The sequence below is a fragment of the Mauremys mutica genome, chromosome 7, assembly GCF_020497125.1.
Source record: "Mauremys mutica isolate MM-2020 ecotype Southern chromosome 7, ASM2049712v1, whole genome shotgun sequence".
NCBI lineage: Eukaryota > Metazoa > Chordata > Testudines > Geoemydidae > Mauremys > Mauremys mutica.
Genome location: NC_059078.1, coordinates 57,834,971 through 57,853,461, shown reverse-complemented (window position 1 = coordinate 57,853,461; position 18,491 = coordinate 57,834,971). Strand labels below are relative to the sequence as shown.

The following is an 18,491-nucleotide window of genomic DNA, read 5'->3' as shown; positions in this document are numbered from 1 at the left end:
CATGCTCAGGGCAACCCATAACCTCTACCTACCAGAAGCTGGGAGTGGAAGATGGGGTGGATCACTTGATAATTGCCCTGTTCTGTAGGCTCCCCCTGAAGCTCTGTACAGACCACTGTCAGAGACAGGATACTGGGCAAGATGGGCCATGGTCTGAACCAGTATAGCAGCTCTTATGTTCTTAAATGAAATAAATAAAGCCCAACCAAAGCTAAATTAAACCCTGGCCAATAAGTGATTGCTATTGCCCTCAAGCCCAGTGAGTATATGTATTTAGAATACAAGGCTGAGGGTTTAGCAGAGGGACATAGGGATGTAGTTAACCTGGAGTTACAAAGTAGGAGGGCAACATAGAAGGTGGCAAGAGGGCTTGGTTGCCATACAGGGGATGCCGCTAATTCAGTTACAGTGGAAGGTTCATATTAAGGCCCCAGTCCTGCAGGTGGGTGCCCTGGCCTTCCAGAGAAGAGCAGAAGTATCTGTTGATGTATTATGAGTATCATTTATTATTTGTATTGTGGTAGAACCTAGGAGCCCTGGTCATGGCCCAGGAGCCTGTTGTGCCAGGTGCTGTACAAATATAGAACAAAAAGACAGTTCCTGCCCCAATAACTCCTGGAAGGCATGGAAAAATAAAAGAGAGCGTAGCCACAAGGTGAAGCTGAGCAGGACAGAGTAGTGGGCAATGGAATGAGGGCGGGCCAGTGCAGAGGATGCACTGGGATCCTGTTCTGCTATGAAGACAAAGAAGACTTCTGCTGCATGAAGGGATATGACCATGTCAGCCGAAGAATGAGCAGATGAGCAGATCTATCGACAGACAGCTGTGGAAAGCACCACTGGAAGGGGCAAGACTGGCAGAGATTACGGTGATGCAGGAGAAAGAAGAAGGTGAGGAAGAGAGTGTGCAGAAATATGATCCCCAACAACTCCTGTTATCTCAGAAAGGGACCAGGTCCAGGGTCACCTCGAGGCGTAAAGAGGGGAAGGGGGACATGATGCAGGAAGGGATTGCGGATATATTCAGGAAGAGCCCATTGTAGTCAATGGGAATCTCTCCATCCATTTCAATGGGCTTTGGAGCATTGAACTGGGACTCTAATAACCAATGCACTGAACTCCGAACCTAACTTGGGATCTTCTAGTTCAGGGGTAGGCAACCTATGGCATGCGTGCCGAAGGCGGCACGTGAGCTGATTTTCAGCGGCACTCACACTGCCCGAGTCCTGACCACCAGTCTGGGGGACTTTGCATTTTAATTTAGTTTTAAATGAAGTTTTTTAAAAAATTTAAAAACCTTATTTACTTTACATACAACAATAGTTTAGTTATATATTATAGACTTATAAAAAGAGATCTTCCAAAAACGTTAAAATGTATTACCGGCACGTGAAACCTTAAATTAGGGTAAATAAATGAAGACTCGGCACAACACTTCTGAAAGGTTGCCGACCCCTGTTCTAGTTCTATGTGGGGTTTGTTTGGGGCACAGAGCTGATATTCAAAGTTTGTCTGCTGGCTGATTATGATATTATTAATAATAATACAAATAAATAATAGTGGTCTATTGGCATAAAACAGGAGTAACACAGTGATGAGGCAGGCACATGCTTTTCATTTATCCACAGGTCGAAACAGTGCAAAATTCCCTGTGCTGTCCCTATCCATGTCCTGAAGTCTGGCCTGGAAGGACCAGCCATGCAGTCCTTGGCCTTGCTGTAGAGACCATGGTAGAGGAAGCCCCTCAGTGGCGCTGTTTTGTGTGATGGAGACACCTGCCCCATCTGGAGGGGGACCTTTCTCACAGAGACCAGTGAAATGCAGACATGAGAGGGTAACAGTTTTCACTTTCTGTAGCTCGGGGTTGTACTCAGAGTGGAGGTGATGAAACCATGCAAGGCTCTCTGTCCTGTTACTAGTTTCCTAGTTACCACAAGAACCAGCCAACCTGCTTTTTCAGATGTTTCAAAGAAAATAAGAAGTTGGCTGGCTGCTGTGGGGTACCAAGTGAAGGTAGAAGCCATGGACAATGGAGTCAGCTGAAGGGGAAACCCTAAAAGCCTGTGCTATACTCCACTAGGATGGGATCTCTAGGGGTAGCTTAAGTTTTCATGGAAGAAGTCAAGCCACAATGAAAGTGGTAAGAACTTTTCCATTCTATACTCTGCTTTTTCTCCCCAAACCCCACTGGTCCTGTCCTGAAAAGGCTGGGGCTTAGTGCTAAGCCAGAGACTGATCGCTGTGGCTATTGGGAAACAGTTGTGCCCACTTGCGTTTAGTGAAAATGCAGCCTGGTTTTGACTTCTGCTTAGCGCTTCACATATTTTTGGGGTGTCCTAATTCCAACACAGATGGGTTTAATAAATGCAAACTTTTCATGCCTTTAGATTTTCCTACTAGCTGGTGCATTAGCTACTTTTGAAGGAAATTGTTTTCCAACTAAAAAGTTATTAAAGCTTTTAATGTGAATGGAGTGGTTATGAAGCAGCCACTTTGGAGAGGAACAGCGTTTACATCAGCGACTGAAAAGCTAGATATGCAGCAGATACTGCAGTAGTGAAGTAAACGTGCATTGGAATGTCTGTGGCGAACTGAGTGTGCATCAGAGAATTTGCAGAGAACCCAGTGTGCAATAGGGAGTCAGTGGAGGGGAAATGGAATCTGTAGAGGATGGGTGGATTTGTGTCACTGAGCCAACCATGGAGAACAGGCTGTGTGACAGAGAAAATTAGGTGTTTGTCAGCAAAAGAACTTGAACTTGCAATCTTGGGTCTTTAGGCCTGGCAGGCCTATGCTTTTGTCTAGACAAGGGAACTATATTCATAGTTATGCCAGTGCAAACAGACTCGGTGCTAAACAGGGCTTACACCAGTAATTTACTCTCATGCAGTGTCAGGCCCAGAAGTGCAGGGTGGTGTTCTGTGCCAGGCCCCGGGGAGGAAGGTGTCATGCTGCACTGGGCGCAGGGGTGCAGGCAAGAAGCAGCGGGAGAAGGACCATGTACCAGGAACAGGGTGGCATTTCAGTCTTTTCCCAACAGCTGGTTTGTGGGAGGGAAAACATTTTTAGACACACGCATATTAAATTATTTGCTGCTTAATATGGTGACAAAAACCTTCAATTTAAAAATGACTCCAGGTTCCTGCCACAATAATCTGTCTCTGAAGGGGTATGCAGCAAGGAGCAGATTCCCAGCAAAGGAAGTTCTGCTCCCTCTCTCATGGGGCTGGAATCACTTCATTTCCCAGTGCATCCTCACTCAGACATGTGCATGAATGTAAGTGTACTTCTGAAAATGCCAGAGTCTCTCTAGGGGTTTGCATGCGCTCTGTGAGCCTGTGCAGGCATGTCTGAGTATGTGTGTAGTGTGTGTGTCCCTGCATGTGTGTGTAGGTAAATATGCTCATATGTGAGTGTGTTTGTGCATAGATGCGTGTGCATCTTTGCAGGTATATATGTGTTTGTATGTCTTTAGTGTGTGCGGTGTGAGCATGCATCCATAGACATGTTTATATGTCAGTGTGCATGTGAGTAGGAATGTGTAGCTTTATGTTTGTGGATCTTTGCACATATGTGTGTGTATTTCTGTGTACTTGTGCATCAACATGTGGGTGCTAGAGTGTGCATCATTGTATGTTTGTGAACATGGATGTGTGTGAACGGGGGGTGGATGTGAATGTATAGGTCCCTGCGGATTTGTATGTTCTGTGTCTGTTGGCCTGTGGATCTTTGCACATGCATGTAGTGTGTAAGTCCGTATCCTCATCCAAATGTGTGGGTGCCTCAGTCTTTGCATGTGAATGTGTGCATACATGTTTAGTGTGGGAGGGGGACGTGTTTGTGCATGATCTGTGTGAGTACGCAGGGCTGGGTGTGCGAGTGAGTGTATACATCTCTTCCTGTTGCAGTACAAGTATAATACTGCACTGTCAGGAGGACCTTGGCTGACAGCCCAGCAGTGTGGGACATGTTTGCAGAAGATGAAGCAGAATAGATGTCACAAAGTTATTTTTGTCTATCAACTGAAGCATTATAGAGACATCAACAAGCTCTTGTCTCATGCCAGCTTAATTCCTAGTTAATCAGCAGGCTGCTTGGGCAAAGGAAGGAACTCACATCATGGGCTGATGAGCCAAACTTCTCGTCGAGGACTGGAGGCCCTGACAGGCGTCCTAATCACTAGTTTGGCTTTTGCCTGGATGCGCTGCAATGCTCCTCTCCATGGAAGAGCCGCATGCATTGTAAGTTGTACCTTGTTATCTCCTAATCTGCCAATGGGATGGAAAAGACCTGCTAGGTCGTTTTATCACCCCCTTCCCCATGGGCCACCACAGGTTTTTTTTGCAGTATATGCTCCAGTGCTTTGTCCAGTCGAGTTGTAAATGACTCAAACCCTGAGGCTTCCTTTGCTTCCATGGAGAGGCTGTTCCACAGCTGCAGAGATCTCACTGCCAGGAAGTTTCTTCTGATATTTAGCTTAAATTCCCCTTTGCTCATTTCCGCCCCATCACTCTTAGTGTCACCCCTGTGGAACGCCCTAAATAACTCATCTGGCTCCTCACTGTGCTGGATGCCCTGCAGAGACTCTTTCCTCCCCGATACCCCCTTGGCCAGCCGACACATCACACAAACTATGCTGGTTTGCACCAGCTCAGGATTGGATCCCTTTAGTTCTCGTAACTTGCTCTCCTCCTATGAGACCCTCCAACATTATTGCTGCTCTTGTTCACTCTGCTAGGGAAGGCCCATTCCCTTCCTGCTTCGTGACTGGCACGTGTCTATCCCAGCTTGGCAGCCCAGCTCATTTAGTTTGTTGATCACATGAATTTGGGTGACTCACCTGATACCCACTTTCTGGGAGCTGCTGGCCTCGTATCTGGTTATCTGAAGGTCCATGAACAGCAAATAACACAGGGATAAGAACAGGCCAAACTGACAACCACTGTCTCATTTGGCAGACTTTTCATGAACAGGTTTCTAACCTCATCTGACCATCTCCTGTTCTTTCCTGTTCATGCTTCTAACCCCCTGGCTGCTTTGGGTTACTGGGCCCACTGGAGTCAATGGCAGGGCTCCCATTCTCTTCAAGCCCGTTATTTATCTGTCTCCAGTGGCTTTTGCAACTACTCCCCTCTTAGTATCAGCCACACATTCATTCATCCCTTTCCCATACCATTAATCACTATTTGAACACCAAACCCTAAAGTTCCCGAACGGGCATCTCCCCCAGCTCGGTGCGCCATGTCACCTGACCCTTGCTTTCTGGTCCAGCAGCCCGTTTTCAGTCCACACGATGCTGCTTCTACCCAAGCTGATCTGACATTGGTTTTCTAGGGGGATTTTGCCAGACACTTTTTCAAGGGCCACTACAAAGGTACAGGAACATTTGCTGTCTCTCCGATGGTTGTTGAAGGTCATGTCTGTCCCAGTGTTTCCTCAGTTCTCCATGACTTTCCCCTTAAGTGGCATGCAGTGGTTACCGTTGTTATTAATTATTATTAGCATTACAGTAGCTCTAGAGATCCCAACCAATATCAGGACCCGGAGTGCTAGGTGCTGTATATACACATCCCAGAAGACAGCCCCTGCCACGAAGAACTTACAGTCTAAATGGACAAGACAGACAAAGGCTGGGAGTGCAAACAGGAGCATAGAGTGGAGAAGGGAGTTGCCCATGGTCACATCAATTCCTGGAACACAACCAGATGGAGGCCACCTGCACCCACTGCTATGTTTAATATTTCCAAGTCTCCCCTTACTCTTCTGTTTTTAAACCAACAACTGCAGCAACAAGGACCCCATCATTCCCTGATTGTCTGGACCAATGGCACTCAACCTGAAGCTTGGAGGCACGAGCAGCAGGGTGCATGGAGCGCAGATCCCAGGAGCATGTCAAGCGGGGAGGGATACTGAAAAAACCGACTGTCAGTGAGGGAAGAAAGTAAGATCTGTCAGCTCTGCAGGAGGAAGGAAAGAAGCTGCCTGGAAGTGGGCTCCTCCTCTCTGGAGATGGCTGTCCCCTCACCCCGAGGGAAGCTGTGATGCAATAGGACTTTGCAACTTATGTTTCTCCTTTTGTTTTAAAATTCATTGAGACTTGATATGAGAGCTGAGCAGATTTCAGTGCATAGATCTGATTCCCCACTCCCTGGCATGCATGAAGTTTTTTATACTAAGGCAAAGCAGGTGCAAAATGTGACTTAATAGTATTTTAAGCCAGCAAAATTCTGACTTAATAGTATTTGACATCCACCCTGAGTGGTGTATGTGGCTCCATAAAGAAGTGGAGAAGCAGGATCCTGGGGCATGGGGACCAGATCAGTGGCTGGTCCCATCCATTGATGTCAGTGATGCTCTGCTACCTTACACTGAGGAGGATATGACCCTGGAGTCTGAATGAACTTCCCTGAAATAGAGGTGAGCAGCTGAAGTGAAGTGGTGCAAATGTCCCAAGCCTGCATCCCAGGGGAAGGAGCAGCTGGCAAAGTGAAGCGTGATATGATGGGGTCTTCTCCACCATATAAGGTGGACAGAAAGCTGGCTAGATTGTCGGGCTCAACGGGTAGTGATCAATGGCTCCATGTCTAGTTGGCAGCCAGTATCAAGCGGAGTGCCACATGGGTCGGTCCTGGGGCCGGTTTTGTTCAATATCTTCATTAATGATCTGGAGGATGGCATGGACTGCACCCTCAGCAAGTTTGCAGATGACACTAAACTGGGAGGAGTGGTAGATATGCTGGAGGGTAGGGGTAGCATACAGAGGGACCTAGACAAATTAGAAGATTGGGCCAAAAGAAATCTGATGAAGTTCAACAAGGACAAGTGCAGAGTCCTGCACTTAGGACAGAAGAATTCCATGCACTGCTACAGACGAGGGACCTAATGGCTAGGCAGCAGTTCTGCAGAAAAGGACCTAGGGGTTACAGTGGACGAGAAGCTGGATATGAGTTGACAGTGTGCCTTTGTTGCCAAAAAGTCTAATGGCATTTTGGGCTGTATAAGTAGAGACATTGCCAGCAGATTGAGGGATGTGATCATTCCCCTCTAGTTGACATTGGTGAGGCCTCATCTGGAGTACTGTGTCCAGTTTTGGGCCTCACACTACAAGAAGGATGTGGAAAAACTGGAAAGAGTCTAGTGGAGGGCAACAAAATGATTAGGGGGCTGGAGCACATGACTTATGAGGAGAGTCTGAGGGAACTGGGATTGTTTAGTTGGCAGAAGAGAAGAATGAGGTAGGATTTGATAGCTGCTTTCAACTACCTGAAAAGGGGTTCCGAAGAGGATGGATCTAGACTGTTCTCAGTGGTAGCGGATGACAGAACAAGGAGTAATGGTCTCAAGTTGCAGTGGGGAAGGTTTAGGTTGGATATTAGGAAAAACGTTTTCACTAGTAGGGCGGTGAAGCCCTGTAATGGGTTACCTAGGGAGGTGGTGGAATCTCCTTCCTTAGAAGTTTTTAAGTTCAGGCTTGATAGAGCCCTGGCTGGGATGATTTAGCTTGGGATTGGTCCTGCTTTTAGCAGGGGGTTGGACTAGATGACCTCCTGAGGTCCCTTCCTACCCTGATATTCTGTGATTCTATGATTCTCAGGACTTTGGGATGAGTCACCATTAGATTGCTTGGCAGATGCTGTTTCCCAAGCACATGGTGAGATAAGTTACATGCTCTCCTACGAGTGTTACGAGGTCACGGTGCATTCCACCTGGATGGTGTTTCTTCCACCTTGTCCTTTCTGCCTGGCAAATGTTGTTAATGAAGATTACAGGGCTGGGCTCATAAAAGTTCAGCTTGCAGCCTATGGCGAGCACTGAATGGACATGGTATGTGGATGTCTGGGAGAGGCATCTATGTCAGATGCCGTCCCAGTGGCCTTGAGGAAGGCTGTGCACCGCCCCAAAGAGGACTATCCTTTACTCCCCAAGCTAGGCAATCTCAGTCTTCCGTGAATAGCTATTCCAGCACCGCCCCATTGCATGGTGGTTTGGTTCTGAGATAACAGTAGTTCTTATTCCAGACTACCCTGTAGCATTGCCACACAGGGTGCTTTTAACTGCTTTAGAGCTGGCTGCATCTCAGTGGCTGATGAAACTACCCTTACGGGCAATGGTATATCAATTTGCTAAGTGCCTGGCCGTTGAAAAGTGTCCATCAAAGTACAGCGATCGCCATTGAACTGTGCACAGTTATCTTGTAGTACCAGCTGAGAAACCCCAGCCAGCCAATGTAGGAAGAAGCAGATGTCTCAGCTATCACACAGGAGTATTTGGTGGCACCTACTGACTTGTTAATCATAGAATAATAGAACCGGAAGGGACCTTGAGAGGTCATCTAGTTCAGTCCCCTGCACTCCAGGCAGGACGAAGTATTAGTATTATTAATGGCTATCTGTTAATTATTACTATGCTCTTCACCTCTCCTCCTGCTCCGTTACCCACCCCAGAACAGGGTGCAAGGTTACGTAGTTCTGTGCCCCCCAATCTTTTCCACCCCCTTGCCCTATCTCACTGCCTTGCTTTATATAATTAAGTCCAGCCACCTCCCCCTGATCTCCCACTCCACCCCCTACCCCCGGCATGTCTCCACAATGGAACTATGCCTGGCAAACACTGTCTGTAAGCACCTGGCCCAGAGCTCATTGGCAGGGTGTCTTTTCAGTGATTGGGCTGGGCGCTGGATCAGGCCCTAAGGGAGTAACTGAAGTCGACAAGTGAGTGTGTTGTATATGGCAGTGAAAGGGAGGGAGGTGGCTGGAGATCCAGGGCTCCCCAGCACTTAACCCCCTGGCTTTTCTCTGCTTGTTAAACCCTGTCAGCCCTCCCATGCCATATGTTTTCTCAGTGCTCCTGAGGGAGTTCAAGGCCCAGCCCCTTCTCCCCAGCTGGCTCCCTGCCTGCCGTTCCCAAAGGAGCTGTGCTGTAAGGGAGGGCATGTCAGAGAGCAGTGCAGGCTGGGAGGGCGCTCTGCCTTTCCGGGTGGCACCCATGCCCCAACTGCATGGCCCAGTGGCCACTCTTGACAAATGGGCATGAATGGAAATGCCAGACCTCAGGCGAAGTGTGGTGAGGAACTGACTGTCACCCCCATAGGGGGGAAGGAGGCCAGTCAGAGATGCAGCAAAGACTGCTAAAGTTGGACACATAGACACCAATATATGAGCTGGAAATTCCCTGGAAGTCCCATCTAGCCAGCCCCCCTTTGGCTCGTCCCTTGTGGTATGTTCTGCACCCCCCATTCTCTGGCCAGGCTAGGTTTGGAAGGACTCCAGCGATTAAGCTTTCACTCAGGTCTGGATGAAAGTGTTCTGGGTGCCTAGGCCCACTTGTCCCACCCTGTCTCTCTGCTCTAGGATCCTAGCTTACTTTGGAGCCAGCGCCCCCCGGAACAGGAACGTTGGGCGGGCGGACCCACACCCAGCTCAATCTGCAGCCCATGAAGAGACCATGAAGGGCAGCTGGAGAATGATGTCATGTAGCCGAGATTCAGGGGAGCAGCAGGAGGCCTGTGCAATCCAAACCATACAGGGGGACCAGTGGTCAGGACACCATACTGGTGAGCAACCAGAGAAAACATCTGCAAGCGAGGAACTTATGCCATTGTGCCTCCACAGCTGCCTCTTTGGATGGCCAGGTAACCAGCAGAGGGGTGATGGGAAACTACTCGCCCCTGTCAATCCTGGCTCACACCTCCTGGCCTCTGAGTAATTTGCATGGCCTGGGAGACCCTAGTGGGGGGGTCTACCTCACACAGGCAGTGAAAGGGTTAGTGGAGCGGCAGAGGACACAAAAATTGTGGGAGTGGTAAATAATGAAACAGACTGATACAGAGCAATCTGGATCGCTTGGCACAGGGGCACAAGCAAACAATATGTGTTTTAATACAGTTAAATGTAAATGTGCACATCTAGGAACAAAGAATGTAGATCATACTTCCAGGATGGGGGACTCGATACTGGGAAGCAGTGACTCTGAAAAAGATTTGGGGATCCTGGTGGATAATCAGCTGAACTTGAGCTCCCAGTGGCCAAAAGAGCTAATGTGATCCCGGGATGCATGAACAGGGGTATCTCAAGTAGGATCAGAGAGATTATGTTACCTCTGTATTTGGCACTGATGTGACCGGTGCTGGAATCCTGGGTCCAGTTCTGCTGCCCACAATTCAAGAAGGATGTTGATAAATTGGAGAGGGTTCAGAGAAGAGCTAAAAGAATGATTAAAGGATTGGAAAACCTGCCTTCTAGTGCTAGACTCAAGGAGATCAATCTATTTAGCTTAACAAAGAGAAGGTTAAGCAGGGGTGTTGGAACAATTTGTATGGTGGGGGTGCTGAGAGCCATCAAACCAAACTGTAAACCCTGGATATGATGGAAACCACTTCAACCCAGGGAGTATGGTAGTACCCCCAGCACCCCTAGTTCCAGCATCTATGAGGTTAAGGGGTGACTTAATTACAGTCTATAAACATCTACATTGGGAACAAATATTCTCTATCTACCAGAGAAAGATTGAACATGATTCAATGGCTGGAAGTTGGAGCTAGAGAAATTCAGACTGGAAATAAAGTATATATTTTAATAGTGAGAGTAACCAATCATTAGAACAATTGACCCAGGGTTGTGGTGGATTCTCCATCACTGAAAAAAATTTAAATCAAGATGGATGTGTGTCTAAAAGATCTGCCCTAGGAATTATTCTGGGGCAGTTCCCTGGCTTGTGTCATAGAGGAGGTTAGACTAGATGACCACAGTGGTTCCTTCTGGCCTTGAAATCCAGGAATCTGTGATGACGAGTCAGCCCTTGGACAGAGGATGAGAGTGTCTGTCCCCAGGGCAGAGGCGACTTGTACTTGCCCATAGTGAGGGCAGTAACTTCAGCAGATGTTACTGAGCATCCTCAGTTCATGTCAGCATGCTCAGTGCAAGCCAAGCAGCAAATCGGGGAAGGGACGGGGGGATGGACATGACCCTGCATTCCCTCCCATGCTTTTCCTCTGCTCCAGGGCCACACACCCACAGCACAGCCTATTTGCTTGTGACTCTATGCATATCCAGCCGCCCTCTTTGACAATTCTCTGTGCCATAGCCTCCTTCATTATTTAAGGGAAACAAACAAAAATTACTATGTGCATATCCTTGGCATCCCTTGGCACAGAAGGCACAATGTAAGTATAAGGTTATTACTTAGTGTTACCACTGGGCCAGATGGACCCCTCTGCCAATGAAGTCTTTGGAAAAGGGCCCTGGGGACAAAACATCTTTGCAGGGTGCGCTGACAGAGGTATCCCTAGATGGCACCGTCCTTGGGATAGTTTTGGCTGCCCCCTGAGGAACAAATGGGATTCCTGCCCCAGAAATCTTCTAGGCAATCCTCCCTGTGCCACCTCTTGACCCTCTGCAGGAAGCTTCAGGGGTTTCTTGGGAAAGCCAGAAGACCATGGAAGCTGCTGCTTGGATTGTCATCTCCTAGAAGTTACCACATTTGAATAACAATGGTCCCACGACACAAGGAGCTTCTGGAATCGTTCCAATGCCTTCCTTTGACTGCATGAGGAAATCCGAGCCTGACAGCAGAATTTGTCATTGGAAGTAGCCCAGTGCCCTGTCTGTGTATGGAACAGCATCACAGCATTTCCAAGACCCGCTGCCCGAGGTCCCCTCGACATGTAAGCAGTGGTTTGTTGTCTCTGCCTCCTTCCCACTGTCAGGCAGCATTTTAAGAAAAATGGGTGCAAACCCCCGGAAAGACGTGCCCTTATTAATCACCGTTAGGGCTGACGGGGGGTGGGGGAGAGGAGTGGACGCTTTCTCTCACACATCCTGATGCAGCAGCGAAACTGGAAAGTCCACTTCCCATACTGTAAACAAGGCCCTGGAGCTGAGCCCAGAGTCACTCAGATGGAAGCAGACGAGCTCTCAGTGTGTTTACAATCTGCCACGGAGATGGACAGGGCCAAAGCAGGCTCACTGGGGCATTCCGCACCTGCCAACGTTATCAAGAGGAGCGTCTCTCCCCTCGGTGAATAGCAGCTCACCGGGGTCATTTACAATCTGGCTGAGCTGCAGCTAGTGCCATGGTGCTGGGGGAACTCATGGAGATTTAGACTGATAGCGGCAAACGGAAGAGCAGAAACCTTTACCGGCCCTGCTGAGAGAAGGGTGACACAGAAATGGAGCCATGTTTTGGGTTATGCTGAGCACTTTCTCAGCCTTTATTAACACCCATGGCTGGCTGTGACCAAGCTGGAGCCTATGACATTCCCTGCAGTGCAGCCCCACCACCCCTGCTGCCCTCCTCTTCACACCAAGGGCTGCAGCCAAGAGGAAGCATTGCATCTGATCTACGTGGTGGCCTGGCCTTATGGCCCCTGCCAACTTTCAGATCTCAGCCCTGTGCTCGCTGCGCTATTTCTTTATGTAGTAAAAGCTGCACCTCCAGGAGATCAAACCCCCATCCCCATTTTGAATAGCCTCTTTAAGTATCTATCCAGGATACAAGTGCACATTGGTTTCACCTTTAATTGAAAATCAGTTCTGCTATAGGCAACCCATTTTGGCTGGTCCCTTACAGGATCGCGGAGACCGGTGTGACTGTATGTTGAGACGAAGTCCTGGTTTGTGGATGGGATTGCACATGGTCAGGATGTGAGCTGTGAGGGGCCTAGTACTGAAAAGGCCCATAGGGCACACACAGATAGAAGCATGGTGTGTAATGAGAGCGAGATGCAGTGGTTAGGGAACTGTGCTGAGACCCGGATTCAATTCCTGGCTTGGCTACAGACTTCCTTGGCCAAATCATTTAATCTACCTTCTTTTGCTGCTTCCCATTTGTAAAATGAGATAATTCTTCTCTACCCCAGGGTGCTCTGAGGATCAATTCATTAGTGCTTGTGAGTTGGTCAGTTACTGTGGGGATGAGGACTGGATAAATATCATGAAGAGGGTTACTCTAATATTTCCATTGGCTTTGACTGTTCATTTGGCTGAATAGGTTCCAACTTCACCACTGGCCTATTTCCATCGGCAGAACCAAAGTTTGTGAAGGGCAAAAAGCATGGACCAGGGGTCATAGAATCATAGAATCTCAGGGTTGGAAGGGACCTCAGGAGGTCATCTAGTCCAACCCCCTGCTCAAAGCAGGACCAAACCCAACTAAATCATCCCAGCCAGGGCTTTGTCAAGCCTGACCTTAAAAACCTCTAAGGAAGGAGATTCCACCACCTCCCTAGGTAACCCATTCCAGTTCTTCATCACCCTACTAGTGAAAAAGTTTTTCCTAATGTCCAACCTAAACCTTCCCCTCTGCAACTTGAGACCATTACTCCTTGTTCTGTCATCTTCTACCACTGAGAACAGTCTAGATCCATCCTCTTTGGAACCCCCTTTCAGGTAGTTGAAAGCAGCTATCAAATCCCCCCTCATTCTTCTCTTCTGCAGGCTAAACAATCCCAGTTCCCTCAGCCTCTCCTCATAAGTCAGCAACCTTTGAGAAGTGGTGTGCCGAGTCTTCATTTATTCACTCTGATTTAAGGTTTTGCATGCCAGTCATACATTTTAATGTTTTCAAGTGTATAATATATAACTAAAATATTGTTGTTTGTAAAGTAAAAAAGGTTTTTTTAAATATTTAAGAAGCTTCATTTAAAACTAAATTAAAATGCAGAGCCCCCCGGACTGGTGGCCAGGACCCGGCAGTGTGAGTGCCGCTGAAAATCAGCTCGCGCACCACCTTCGGCACACATGCTATAGGTTGCCTACCCCTGGCATGGACCCTCTGGTGCAAAGGGGAAGTTTCTCCTGCCCTTTCCAGGTTAGCTTTGTTTAGGACTCACCTGAGCAGAAACCTCCAGTGCTGTGCAATGACTCCTTGGGATAAACAAGGGCAAACAGGGCTGCTAGCAGTAGAAAGCTCTGAATTTGCTGGGAAGCCCTCAGAGCTCTGAGGTCCCCATGTTCTCCAGCTGATGTCAGTGTGTCTTCACTGGCTAACAGTAACACTGCTGGATCCTCCACGTTCTCCCTCTGAGTTCATCAAATGCTACAAATTGTGGGGGAACCTTCACCAGGATCCCTCAATTCTCCTTCTTTCCTTGTTGTACAGACAGTTATTAAACTTGTGGGCTGCTAATTCTTACTCCAGGCTCCCCCTCCATGCAGAATTCCCAGCATAACTGGGGGGGAAAGGATGTCAGCTAGACAGCCCTGAGATTAGACAATCTATTGCATTCAGGTTTTGTTCCAGGAGACATTTGGTCATGACACCCAGAGATGATGGGCACTGGCAGCTCCCACTGGCTGCAGCAGGAGCTGCTGATGGCTCTGAACATGGAGATCAGGCCCATACATCTCCTGTTAAAGTCAATGGGAGTTGAGGGCACTCAGTGTCTCTAAACAGTGCTCAGCACATTGCAGGATTGGGGCCTAAATAATTGCAACAGCCCATGGAACTGCAGAGGTTGTAACTATCCCAGGAGTGACAGAGCTGCTCATTGGCCTGCAGCAGAATCCGGATCAGAGCTGACTGGAAAACAGAACTTCCATCCGAAGAGAAATCTGGACATCTGGAAATTTGTTTTCTTTCCAAACTGGAACGGAGAGGTGATATTTTGAATTTTTTTGTGGCCTGGAAATTCCGAAAGATGTTGACCTAAAATCATGAAAATATTTAATTTTGATCATGATATATTGTAATATAATGCATTAAATATAACATATAATATATGCAATACTAATATTAGAGTGTCACGTCAAAGTTGAAACAAAATCAGAATGCTGAACTGAAAAATTTTTAGCTTATCAAAATGAAGCATTTTGACATTATCAAACTGAAAGGAGAGTGTCAAAATGATTGGTTTTGACACTTTTCAGTCAAAAATGTTGTGGGATGGCCTCCCTAAACTCTGTTTGCAAGAAGCTGGGAATGGGCAACGATCATTTGATGATCACCTGTTCTGTTCATTCCCACTGGGGCACCTGGTATCATCCACAGTCATAGAATCATAGAATATCAGGGACCTCAGGAGGTCATCTAGTCCAACCCCCTGCTCAAAGCAGGACCAATCCCCAGACAGATTTTTGCCCCTGATCCCTAAATGGGCCCATCAAGGATTAAACTCACAACCCTGGATTTAGCAGGCCAATGCTCAAACCACTGAGCTATCCCCCTATTGGAAGACAGGACACTGGGCTAGATGGACCTTTGGTTTGACCAGTATGGCTGTTCCTGCATTCTTATGAAATTGACACATGTGTGTGGAACATTTAGATTTCAGCAAAAAAGCATTTTTCTGTTAAATTTTTTTCGACCGCTCTCCTGGAGTCTCTGGTGTTTCTGTAGGTCCTTGGGAGTCATTTCATGAGCTTGCAGGGAGAATGCAGCAGATTCTGTGTTCTGCCTGTGACCAATTCACTCCAGCACAGCCAGGGCCTTTTGCTCCATCCCCTCTGCGTGGCACAAGCTGAGCAGAGTATATAGGATGGAGAAGAATTGTCACTATGTGGCCACAGGCTTACACTCCCCTAGGGCTGCAGCATGGTGCTGCAGCGGCTGATGCATGTATGAACAAGAGGGGGATGAGAGGAGGGAGAGGACAGAGAGAGGAGTACAGAGCACCACTTCCTAACCTACGAAGGGCACAAACACGGAGCTCTGATAAGCACAGGCTGGCAGCCATAGCTATGCCCCACACCTGCATCCTGTTTGAATCTCTGCTTATCCGGAACTGGAATCTCTTCTCCCAGCCTACTGATAGGAGGGGAAGGTGGGTGGGTGTGGCTGGAATGCACCTTCCATCTAACAAACAAACAAACAAAGGAAGGAAGGAAGGAAGGAGGCAGGTGCCCTTTGGGCAAATACTTGTTACATTGACAAACTTGTAGAAAATGATTAAGGCTCTAGCTATTTGTGGGCTGGAGGGGACCTGCGCTGCTGCCTCTTGGCTAACATAGAAAAGGTAGTTTCTTGGGAGGGGAGCAGAGGGAGGTGAAACAATTACTGTCTTTGTGGTGTCGTCTCTTGTCAGCTGTTGTTTTTGTTTTCCCCAAATGTTGCAGGCTTCATGCAGGGAAACAGGCCCACGATCCTCTGCAAAATGGCTACTGTCCCCTCTCCCATGCCCTCTCTAAGGCAAACTCTGCTGGGAAAAGACCAGATCCATCAAGAGCGGGGTGATAATACAAACCCCCGTCACATATTCCACATCGCCCTGGGATTTCCGTTAGAACAGGCAGGGATTGGCAGAGCAGTGAGCCTCCCCCAGATGTGGCCTCCTGTCATCATCCCATAGCATGGAAAGACCAGAACTGGAGTGGCTGTGAGGTCCCCCCAGCCAGCCAGTGCTCCTACACACTTCTCTGCAACAACTTCTGCTGGTAGCATCAAGGAGCTCATAGCTCATAACAGTCCTTCACAGTGTGCTACAGTGACTTCTGCTGGAGTAATGTTCTTCTCCTCAGAGCCATTGTCTCAGAAACCATCGCTCAGCTCCTACCGAAGGGATGGGGGTTGGAGTAGTTATGAAGTTCTCCATAGCCCAGGCTCCTATTGCATGCTTAGAATGACAGTTTCTAGGGGAGGCAAGGACTAGAATATGTGCCAGGATCTCAGCTGTGCTCAGCTCATGCGTGGTGTAGCTGGGGGTGGGGAGGGAACGTGGCTCTAAGCCACCTTCTCAACTGCCCCGATCCTGGGGCTGCCCAGGGCAAAGCCAGGCAGGGGCTGTTAAGGGCAAAGCCACTGTTCTCTGGCTGCAGAGCTGCCATAAGGCGACCCATCCCTGTTCCTGCAGCACTTGGGTTTTCCTTGGCGCTCTCCCATCTATGCAGCCATAATGCTGATCCATCTTAGCCCAGAAAAGCAGATCAGGTCATAATGCTGGAGGTGGCAGCAGGGCAGCTCGTAACACCTGGAAGCTTGCCCCCCTCGAGTGCTAATGGCTGGAAGATGCCCTATCTGCCAAGGGGAGTTAGGAACACCATTCCGGGCAGATGAACAGAAAAGTACATCCATTTGCAGCATCTCTGGTAACGGGACAGCCTGCCATGTTGGCTGATACTGGGGATTGAAGCGGGGACCTCTACAGCTGACAGCAGGCATCATGACAGCTTGAACTAAAGAGAGAGCTGGCGGAGAGGCTGTAGCAAGCTCACAGCCTCTGTGGATCAGGCACCGAGCAACTGCGTAACACACATTAACCAGAGGGCTACAGTTGTACTGCACCTTCCTGGAGACATTCATACGGGCCTTCCCATGGCTCCCAGCAACCACTTGAGCTGTTGTCCGAGGGGCCTGTACTGGTCAGAGGTGCTACACATGCGTGAAGCCTGAGAAACAAGTGGAGGCGAGCGGGCAGGGACAGCCAGGAATAAGGGCCTGCGGCTCGGCCTGGGACTAGCTAGTTCAGTCACCTGACCGACTTCTGAGCCCAGATGAGCTACAGCAGAACTGCCTGATTGGTTGCAGGGAGCCAGACAGCCTGCTCTTGAGCCCAGGAGCGCCAGCAGGTTGCTGGCTGCTCAATGCTTCTGCCCGCAGCTGCCATCGTTCCTTGTTCCCATCCCTGCTCAGTTCCTGACTCTAGGTTCTGACCCTCAGCACAGTTCCTGGCCGCTGACGCCAGCTCTGACTGCGAGGCCTGACGGCCCATGTCCCCGGTCCTGACGGGCGCACAGAGACCATCACCACCTATTTTTGCATCTCCAGGCGTCCCAACGCTCTCAATGAAACACATCTAAACATGGCTGTGACTTCAACCTCCCCGCTCCCACCCCACTCCTCCACGCCAACAGGCAGGCAGAGCTCGTCAAGAAAGGGTTAAGAACCGCTCCCCTAGCCAGCTTTGCGTATTTAAAGTGAGTAAAGGTTTAATTACCAAATGATGACAGTGTCATATGGTTTTGGTGATGGCGCGTGGCATCCGATGAATGCAGAAGAGGGGAGGATGTGAGAGAGACACTGAGTGGCAGTGGGGAAGCTAAAAATGCCAAAGACAGTAAAACATCTGTAATTTGCAATTCGCTAGTGTTCGCTGATTGCTCATGGATTAAAGATTAAAATCTATTCTCTGGCAGATGGGGGAGAGAGCGAGGAAATTCTTACGAGCATGTTTTGCATCTGCATTTCATTCTGCTCCTCTTTACAATAATCACGGATGAGGAAATAAACCCAGCTCTGGGCTGGCGGGGAGGCGGGGAAAGCACACAATATGGGCAGGACTCAGCATGCTTCCCATGATCAGAAAATGCAAAGCCTGGCACTGCAAGAGGAAAAGAAAGTGACATCAGAATCCCTTTTCTGATGCCCAGGTCTCTGCTCTCGCTGTTCTGGGTTGAACCTTGCTATGAGGCTCCGAGCTGCTGGCAGGCTTTCTTCTGGTCACCCCGACTCTCCATTTGGGGTTTCTTTGATCCAAATGGGATGTTAGCCATCTGTCCTGTCTCCAGGGACAGCCAAGGCTGGCTACAGTGTCCATGACATGATGCGAACGCTCGCAGGCA

General features: G+C 48.7%; 2 long non-coding RNA genes across 3 annotated transcripts; both read left to right on the top strand.

The window, feature by feature from the left end:
• The first annotated feature begins 1,636 nt into the window (after positions 1-1,636).
• LOC123373740 lies at positions 1,637-4,236 on the top strand. The gene is made up of 3 exons (XR_006580845.1): positions 1,637-1,834; positions 3,139-3,277; positions 4,067-4,236. It is a non-coding gene; the product is annotated as an uncharacterized LOC123373740 (long non-coding RNA).
• A 1,549-nt stretch (positions 4,237-5,785) lies between these two features.
• On the top strand, positions 5,786-18,144 carry LOC123373739. Of its 2 annotated transcripts, none has more exons than XR_006580843.1 (3): positions 5,786-6,417; positions 9,351-9,631; positions 16,050-18,144. It is a non-coding gene; the product is annotated as an uncharacterized LOC123373739 (long non-coding RNA). The 2 variants fall into 2 exon arrangements; XR_006580844.1 differs by lacking the exon at positions 16,050-18,144 and adding an exon at positions 11,398-13,170.
• The last annotated feature ends 347 nt before the right edge of the window (positions 18,145-18,491 follow it).